The 9,615-nt window shown below is 41.6% G+C and overlaps 1 non-coding gene across 1 annotated transcript; it reads left to right on the top strand.

The window, feature by feature from the left end:
* Nucleotides 1-1,334: 1,334 nt before the first annotated feature.
* trnas-gcu (transfer RNA serine (anticodon GCU)) lies at nt 1,335-1,421 on the top strand. Its single transcript has one exon. It is a non-coding gene; the product is annotated as a tRNA-Ser (tRNA).
* Nucleotides 1,422-9,615: the final 8,194 nt, after the last annotated feature.

Here is a 9,615-nt window from a genome sequence, read left to right on the forward strand (position 1 = left end):
CCAATTTACCTATCAACCTGCAAGTCTTTTGGAGGTGGGAGGAAACCAGAGCACCCGGCGTAAACCCACACAGACACAGGGAGAACTTGCAAACTCCACACAGGCAGTACCCAGAACAGAATCCTGGTCGCTGGAGCTGTGAGGCTGCGGTTCTAACCATTGCACCACTGTGCTGCTGTTGGTGTTTTGATAAATGAAGGAAGTTCCCTCCACCCATTTTTTTGGACAGACAGTGTGGTATAAGGATGTAAAGGGTTACTGCTGAAGATAGTGGGATCAACCCCTCCCACTGTCAGAGTGATGATGGAACAGTCACATGAGATGAAGTTTGGGAGAAGAGAGAGCAGCACCAAGGATGCTAGCTTAGCAGGCTTGATGAGTGTGTTGAGTATTGTGCAAATTAGAAAAGAGTTCTTAGTTCTTTCAGCAGGAACTGTGTCCAGAAAATATCGAGAAACTCACAATTTTATTATTCAGGAGTCGGAACACAGATATTAATTCCAAGTGACAGTTCTGGGACCAATTAACAAAAAAGGTAGTGAATAATATTGCTGACTGATTGAAATCCCCCAGTGAGGAGACAGTTAAACAGGTCATCTGTTGGGGCATCATTCGATCCAAGGTTTCAGCAACATTTAATCTCCCTTTTTGGTGAAATTCTCTGTTATTTGCAAATTTTCTTATCAGCTTTGATGGGCGAGTGAAAAAACTGAATAAATTGAACGGTTCCATCCTTTCTTTTCTTCCTTCTTCTCTTCTTTCCATCAGTTTCTCTTTTCTGTCCCAGATCAATATAATGATGAGAATCCCACTTTAATCTGCTGTTTCTGGTGTTTTATCCATTCCAATCAAAATTTCAACATTCCAATCAAATCTATTTGTTATTCCACAGTGTCTCTCCATGTGTTTTATTCTGTTGTATTCTCTCACAGTCTGTTTGATGATCAATGTTACATCTCACTCTCTGTTCTGGTGAAGATCAGAAGCAGTGATATCTGTTTACACCACCTGACAAGTCGGCCTGAGGCTGTGCCTCGCTGATCATGTGGAGTTTAAGCAATTCTTCCAGTCAGTTGGTTCAGTTGTCATTTCATGAGAAATTCGGTCATCATGACTTCGTCAGTGACCTAATGGTTCAGGTGTCTGAGTGATGTTAATCATGATGTGTTGAAATGATTGTGTGTTCCAGTCCCTCCGTGGTGACTTTTCACACTGAGTAGAAACGTGTTGGACATGGTCTGCAAATGTTTCACACCGCTCCATTCCCAACTTCATTTACTGACAGAAGATATATTTCCATCATTACACAGCTGGCTGCACAGCCAAAAACTGTGCTGAAGGTGGCCGAGAGGTTAAGGCGATGGACTGCTAATCTATTGTGCTCTGCACACGTGGGTTCAAATCCCATCCTTGTCGTTAGTTTATGATTTGTTTATGTTGGGTGAGTTTATGTGCAAAGTCAGCCTCGAAACCTGTTCTTGTCCATGTCCAGACAGTGATTCCAGAATTGGTTATACTTTATTGAAATTGAGACAGACAATTGGAATTCTTCACCCAAACTGCACTGGAATGAAGATCAAATAGGGATCACGAAACGGAGCAGGATTTTTCCTTCCGTCCTTCTTTCCATCTTTACTTTCTCTCGATTTGCACCAAGTGAAAGACAAATGGGAAAAGCAAATGGCGAGGGAGCAGATGCAGCAAATTATCCTTTGGCAAGAAATTTATTTTCAAATCTTCTTGATAGATTAAGTGAGTGAGCAATGCTTTGGCAGATGGAGTTTAAAATCAGGGGTCATCTACTAACTGCGATAGATCAGAGTGTTTTTTTGTAAGCGGTGAGATGTTAGAAATGGCGGAGGAGCAGAGACCCGAATACTGAATTAATAAAAACTAGTGGACTGGTAGAAAGTAATTTGAAAAGTGAACAGAATATGAAGATTGGAACTCATGTTGCAGTGATATAAAGCTCTGTGCTCCTGAAGTAAATGTCCAAGCCCAGATTGTGGGGAATCTGTGGAGAGTGATTTGGTTTTTATTCATTCTTGGGTGTGAGTATCGCTGATAAGGCTAGCATTTATTACCCATTCCTATTGCCGTTGAGAAAGTGGTGGAGAGCTGCCTTCTTGAACTGATGCAGTCCATATGGTGTAGGAACACCCACACTGCTATTGGGGAGGGAGTTCCAGGATTGTGACCCAACAACAGTGAAGAAATGGCGATATCGTTCCAAGTCAGGATGGTGAGTGTCTTGGAGGGGAACCTGCAGGTAGTGAGTTCCCATGCATCTGCTGCCCTTGTCCTTCGAGGTGGTAGTGGTCACGAGTTTGGAAGGTGCTGTTGAAGGAAATTTGACGAGTTGCTGCAGTGCATATGGAGATGGTACACACTGCAGCCACTGTTTACTGGTTGTGGAGGGATTGAATGTTTAAGGTGGTGGGTTAGGTGCCGATCAAGTGCGCTGCTTTGTCCTGGATGGTGTTGAGCTTCTTGAGTGTTGTTGAGTGGGATGTATTCCATCACACTCCTGACTTGTGCCTTGTAGATGGTGGACAGGATTTGGGGTGTCAGGAGGTGAGAGACTTGCTGCAGAATTCGTAATCTCTGACCTGCGCTTATAGCCACAGCATAGATGTGACTGGTCCAGTTACGTTTCTGGTCAAGATGTTGATGGTGGGGGATTTAACGATGATAATGCTTCTGAATATCAAAAGGTAGATTTTTTTTCTCTCTCATTGGAGATGTTCACTGCTTGGCACTTGTGTGGCCAGAAGGTTGCTTATCACTTATCAGCTCAAGCCTGAATGTTGTTCAGGTCTTGCTGCTTGCAGGCACAGACTGCTTCAGTATCTGAAGAGTTGTGAGTCATCATCTAACATTCCCACTTCTGACTTATGTTGAAGAGAAAGTCGTCAATGAAACAGATGGGATGTTTGGGTCTAGGACACCACCCTGAGAAACTCCTGAGGCAGTGTCCTGGACTGAGATGATTGGCCTCCACGAACCACAACCATCTTGTTTTGTGCGAGGTACAACTCCAGCAAGTGGAGAGTTTTTCCCCTGATTCCCAGTGACTTCAATTTTGCATGGAATCCTTGATGCCACACTCACTCAAGGGCAATCACTCTCACCTCTCCTCTGGAATTCCACTCTTTTGTCTCTGTTTGGACCAAGCTGCAATGAGATCATACAAACATAAGATCAGATGAACTAATAGCAGGAGTAGGCCATTTGGCCCCTCGAGCTTGCTCCGCCATTCAATAGGATCGTGGCTGACCTGATCATGACCTCAACCCCACTTTCCTGCCTGCCCACATAACCCTTGGCTCTCTTGTAGATAAAAATCTTGAAGACATTCAATGACCCAGCCTCCACTGTCCTCTGAAGTAGAGAATTCCAAAGATTAATGACCCTCTGAAAGAAGAAATTCCTTCTTAAATGAAAAACCTCTAAATCTGAAACTGTGTCCCCTAGTGCTAGATTCCACCACGAGAGGAAACATCCTCTCAGCATCTACCCTGTCAAGCCCCCTCATAATCTTATATGTCTCAATACGTTCACCTTTCATTTATCTCAACTCCAATGAGTATCGGTCCAACCTGCTCAACTTTCCTCATAAGACAACACCTTCATCACAGGAATCAATCCAATGAACCTTCTCTCAACTGCCTCCTATGCAAGTATATCCCTCCTTAAATAAGGAGACCAAAACTGCACACAGTACTCTAGGTGTGGTTTCACCAGCACCATATACATTTGTAGCAAGACTTCTCTACTTTTATATCCATCCCCCTTGCAATAAAGGGTAACATTCCATTTGCCTTCCTAATTATTTGCTGTACCTGCATGGTAACTTTTTGTGATTCATGTATAAGGACAACCAGATCCTTCTACACCGCAGCATTCTGTGATCTCTCACAAGTTAAATATTATTTTCCTTTTCTATTCTTCCTACCAAAGTCGATAACCTCACATTTTCCCACATTCTACCCTATCTGCCAAATTATTTCCTTGAGCTGAGAGACCCTGGCAGAACCTAAATTGAGCATCGATGATCAGATTATTGCTAAGTGTGTGGTGCTTGATAGCACTGATGGTGACATCTTCCATCACTTTGCTGATGATTGATAGTAGACTGATGGGGCGGCAATTGGTCAGATTGGATTTGTCCTGCATTCTTTTTATGGAGAGGGCACACTTGGGCAATTTTCCACATTGTCAAGTAGATGCCCGTGTTGTAGCTCTACTGGAACAGCTTGGCTGAGGGCGCAGCTAGTTCTGGAGCACAAGTCTTCAGGACTAGAGCCGGAATGTTGTTCGGGCCCAGAGTCTTTGCTGTATCGAGTGTCTTCAGCTGTTTCTTGCCATTATGTGGAGTGAAGCGAATTGGCTGAAAACTGGAAGCTGTGATGCTGGGGAAGTCAAGAGGCCGAGATGAATCATCCACTGAGCAATTTCTGACTGAAGATGGTTTCAAATGCTCCAGCTTCACCTTTTGCACTGACGTGCTCGGCTCCACCAACATTGAGGATAGGGATGTTTTTGGACCCTCCTCATCTGGTTCGTTATTTAATTGTCCACCACCATTCCTGACTGGTTACTTAGTTTCTCAGGGCAGTGTCCGAGGCCCAACCATCCTCAGCTGTTTCATTGATGGCTTTCTCTTCAACATAAGTGAGAAGTGGGAATGTTCGCTGATGATTCACAACTCATCAGATACAGAAGCAATCTGTACCTGCAGGCAGCAAGACCTGACCAACATTCAGGCTTCAGCTGATATGTGACAAGCAACATTCTTTGATCTGAACCTGAGGGAGATATCCGTGTGTGGAGTGGCGGGATGTATGGAGAGTGATTCTGAAGAGGGTTTCTGAACCTGGAGGGCAGAATCTGTGGAGAGTGATCCTGATGAGTGTGTGTAAACCTGGAATGGAAGCTTTCTGTGGAGGTACAGGAAGAGGCCATTCATTCCCAGTATTTTATAAAGGTTTAGCATAATTTATATGCTTTTACTCTATGCCTCTATTAATATAGCCAAGTGTCCTGTTTGCTCTTAGCTACCTTCTCAATCCTTCTAACATTGGTGTACATTGTCTCTCTGCTCCTGCTCCCAGTTTAGAATTGTAACGTTTCATTTATATGGCATTCTTCCTTCCAAATTGTATCACTTCACACTTCTCTGTGTAAAATTTCATCTGTGATGTGAAAGCCCATTTTACCAGTTTTTTTTAAGTTCCCCTGAAGTGTGTTACGATCACTGGCAGAGGACAAAATTCCTGAGCATTCTTTGATGCTATCTCCATAGACAGAGCAATCTTTTACGCGAGCTCAAATGTAGGATTTTGTGTGTTTAGTATCTTATTTCACCCACCAATATAAGCACAAATATGTCACGTAAATCTTGTTCACTGCAGTCCCTGCTGCTGTTTGCTGCCTATATTTACAGACTTTTATCTCAACCTCGTCACCATGTTCTCTAATATATTCAGGGGGCAAAATCAGAGAAAATGTTCACCAAGCGTGGCAAATGCAAGGAAATGTTTATTTATGTCATTATGTCATGAACATAATATACAAATTTTTACATGTGTGAATCATCAAGATGTGTCCACATAAATGGAACCCCGTCACAATAAACACTGTCACCTTTCAATGTTTAGCAGACAGGTTTGACGGCCTGATGTGTGTGATTCCCATATTAATGTGTTTGTGCAAAGTTCGCAGAAAGATGGAGATATGAATAATTTATAGGGAAATCTTTTAAACATATTACCACATCTCTCACTCACAAAGATCTGCAAACACATGGATTGCAAAAAGAACCCGAGTACAAAATCACCTAAAATAAACACAGCCAGAGAGACTTGCAATAACCTGTAGCTCAGGGAAAGTACATGATGTTATGGAAGGGATTCTGTTTCTTTTGTTAAAATATTTTTTGAAGAAGTCATAATCAAACTGAATAAATGTAGGACCAGTTCTTTTTCAAGAGGACACCAAAAGAACCAATTTGGCAATGATGTTTACTGGTTGTCACATGATTCAAGTTAAATATAGAACAGACACCCTGGTAACAGGTAGAAATGTGGACAGAGAGGTCAGTCATGCCCCTTAATTGGACAAGCTTGGCAGCAGCAGCGCAAACCTAAGACGGCAGAAAACTCACAACCTTTGGTTGTAGCAGTCAGTGTGTTTTACCTGCTGGAGTGAGCAGCTCATAAAGTTAGCCTGAAGAATCGTCAAGGAAGGAGAGAAGACCACAACCCAGTTTGTTTTCCAGAAAATCTTTAAAAGACCCTGAGAAGTCACTGAATTAATTCATTTTGTCGCATGTCTTTGAAGAAGGCCTGCTAAAATTAATTCTCAATGCCTTCTGAAAAGAACTGTTCTAAAATACCCTAGTGACCTGTCCACGTATACTCGGAAGTTAGACTGTATTCCAGTTTTGGAGCAACATATCTCATCTGATGATTTCTTCAAAAATCAGCAAATAAACAGCCCAAGAGGTTGTTTTTGTCTGGAACAGAGTGCTGAATTAAAAAAAAAATCCCTTTTATTTTTTCAGCTATCCGGTGTGTGTGTGTGTGTGTGCATGTGGCTCGAAGATTTAAAAAAATGACTTTAAATGTTGGTAAAGGTGAGAAAGGAACTTTTAAAATTTCCACCTGTATGTTTATGCTTTACTTCATGACTAGTTAAAACTTGTTCGACAATAAATGGATAATTTTGTTGTTCATTAAAGAAACATGGTCAGTGTCTTCTATTCTGGGAAAAATAGAGTATATGATTGACTGCATCAGTAAGTGGGAAAGGTTCACATAGATGTTGTGACCTGTGGAGAAGTGGGATGAGAACAAAGAGTGCCCTCCTCTGCCCTTAGTTGTCACAGCACTTGTGATCTGGCTCAGTAGCTTAATTGGTTCGAGTGTTTGTCTAATAATCAGAAAATCTTTGATTCATATCCTTGCTTCAAAAGTTAAGCTATCAATCATTTACATCCATTTCCTTGTGAACTTTAACTTTTCTTATGAATTTCATTCACAAAAGAAAACAGCTCAGTGGTTGCCTTTGTGAAGGATGTGAGTGTGAAATGTCTGTTCCTGCTCGTACAGATGTCCAGTGCTAATATTTCAACGGAAACTCAATCCCCTACAATTTCTTTGAGAGCAATGTGTTTGCAGTTGCATTTAACCTGGAAAACAGCTCAACATTAATCTCACTGAAGGAAAGTGTGACTGTGTTGTATGTTTCAGAGTGTTTGTGCCGTTTTGTGTCTCTTTTAACCAATACTATAACACGACGCAAACGGGAGGGTTGATCCGAGGTTGAGAATATGTTATCATTCAGGAGCAAGAAAAATCAAAAGGAACAAAATAAGAAAACGAGTCTCCAGATTTGAGAATCTGTAGATCCCCTTTGGGAAAGTGAATCAGAGCAGAATGAAGGGTGAACTGTCCGACTGCCCAGAAGAGATGAAGACACAGCTCAGTCAGCACGTTCCGCTGGTTTATGATGCTGGAACATTCCTCACACAGAAATTATTCAATCAATATTCATCTGCCAAGTCGGTCTGAGGCTGTACCGCTCTGATCTTGTGGTGTTAAAGCAATTCTTCCAGTCAGTTAGTTCAGTTGTCATTTCATGAGAAATTCGATGTCATCATGACTTCATCAGTGACCTCATGGTTCAGGTGTCTGAGTGATGTTAATCATGATGTGATGAAATGATTGTACGTTCCAGTCTTTCCGTGTTGGGTTTTCACACTGAGTAGAAACGTGTTGGACATGGTCTGGAAATGTTTCACACCGCTCCATTCCCAACAGGCCATGACCTGATGTGATGGAAATGTCATTTACTAACGGAAGCTACATTTCCATCATTGCACATCTGGCTGCACAGTCAGGATCTGAGCTGAAGGTGACCATCCTGCCCAAATTTTCATAGAGGCAATAAAGACATGTGATGGGTTGCTGGCACAAAGTTGGGTGATGAGGTGTTTGAGAGGTTAAGGTGATGGATTATTAATTCCTTCTGTTTTACATGTATGAGTTTGAATCCCATCTGCAGCAACAGTTTATAAAATGTTCAATACGTTGTTTCTTTGTAATTCACCAGCTTTTGCAGAACGTAGGACTTAAGCTGTTGTAGTACCTGTTAGAAAGATAGTCTAAGTTATTCTGAAGTCATCTTCCAATGTCATCTACATGTAAGCCAAATTTTAAAGGATAAGATGTAGTTTTTGAAAGTCATTTCAATCTTACTCGAGTCTTTACAAAGAAGCCAGGTAAATCTTGATAAAAAGTCATATATATTTAGAGATCTTTTAAAAGCACTTCAATCTTGTTAATAAAAAGTCAGATGTAAATTTAAGAACTCTGATCAGGCCATGCTAAAAACTTACATACAATTAAGAAATAAAATACAACATTTAAAATGTCTGAACTCCTTTCTGAAAGTTGACCCCTGCTGCTGCCGGTGTCTTCCTGGAATATTGGAGCTGTTGTGTCAACAGAAAAGTCCTTCCCGAGCAACCCTGAGCCTGTTGGTACCGGCTCTAATCCAACCCAGGTAAAAATCAGGGTACGTTGTGGGCAATGAGCCCAAATTGCTGAACTACAGGTCCCTGTCACTTTAAAGAGTGGGCTGGTGCGATTATGATCAGAGGCTCCTTCTAAGCACATTTCTCACCACCACAACTTCCAGATGCTGGTGTTAGTGTGTGCATGTACTGGCAGTTGCTGTGCTGTTCAGACCCTCAATAGCAGTGAAAGTCTCAGAGTTCACCACTATTGGGCTGTAAAATCCAGGCCAATATCTCACAGCCCTGTTAGATTTGCTCTCCCTCTGTACAAAATCAAACTCCACACATTGTCTTTCACTCACTCCTGTTTCCAGCCCTGACAGTGCAGAAATCCCCACTCAAATCCAGTTGATTTCTGATCAAATACCTCCTTCCTCATTCAATAGAGGAAACAGAGACATGAACAGGACTCAGGTGCAAGAAAGTTTCATCAACAGAGCAAAGAAAGGCACCAACAAAAGTCACACCTACTTTCCAATTCATTTCACTGTAATATTCTTTCACTTGTTTTGTAAGATGACTGCAATAAATCTGAAAATGAGCACCATGAGCTTTGTGTTCACTAGTCACTTGTTCTCCTGTGTTTGTCTGTCAGGTTTGCAATTCAATTTGTGTTGGATATTGAAGAGAATCTCTTTTCAAGATGATTGCACATCGTACTGTGTTTAAAGCAACCAACTTGTAAAATGGAAGATAATGAATGTTTCAATACCTGTGTGACCAGATTCTTCCAATGCTTTTCAACAGCTAGATTGATGATGCTTGTAATCTGTATCCTGTGGAGAATGGGAGAGGAGAATAAAAACATGGTGCATGAACAGGACAGACTGTGTAAAATGGGAGCACAGAAATACTGCCACCTCATTGAAAGTTAATGAGATTTATTCTAAGTCAGACACCTGCCCACAATGAACAAGTGAATACATTAATTGTCCACTTTCAATCTAAATGGGACTGAGGTTCCAACAGAGAAGTTTTCTGGAAAATACCTGCTGCAGTTTTGACATTGATGAACTGGAACATCTTATACTAAC

This window comes from Heterodontus francisci, unplaced genomic scaffold, assembly GCF_036365525.1.
Source record: "Heterodontus francisci isolate sHetFra1 unplaced genomic scaffold, sHetFra1.hap1 HAP1_SCAFFOLD_240, whole genome shotgun sequence".
Taxonomy (NCBI): Eukaryota; Metazoa; Chordata; class Chondrichthyes; order Heterodontiformes; family Heterodontidae; genus Heterodontus; species Heterodontus francisci.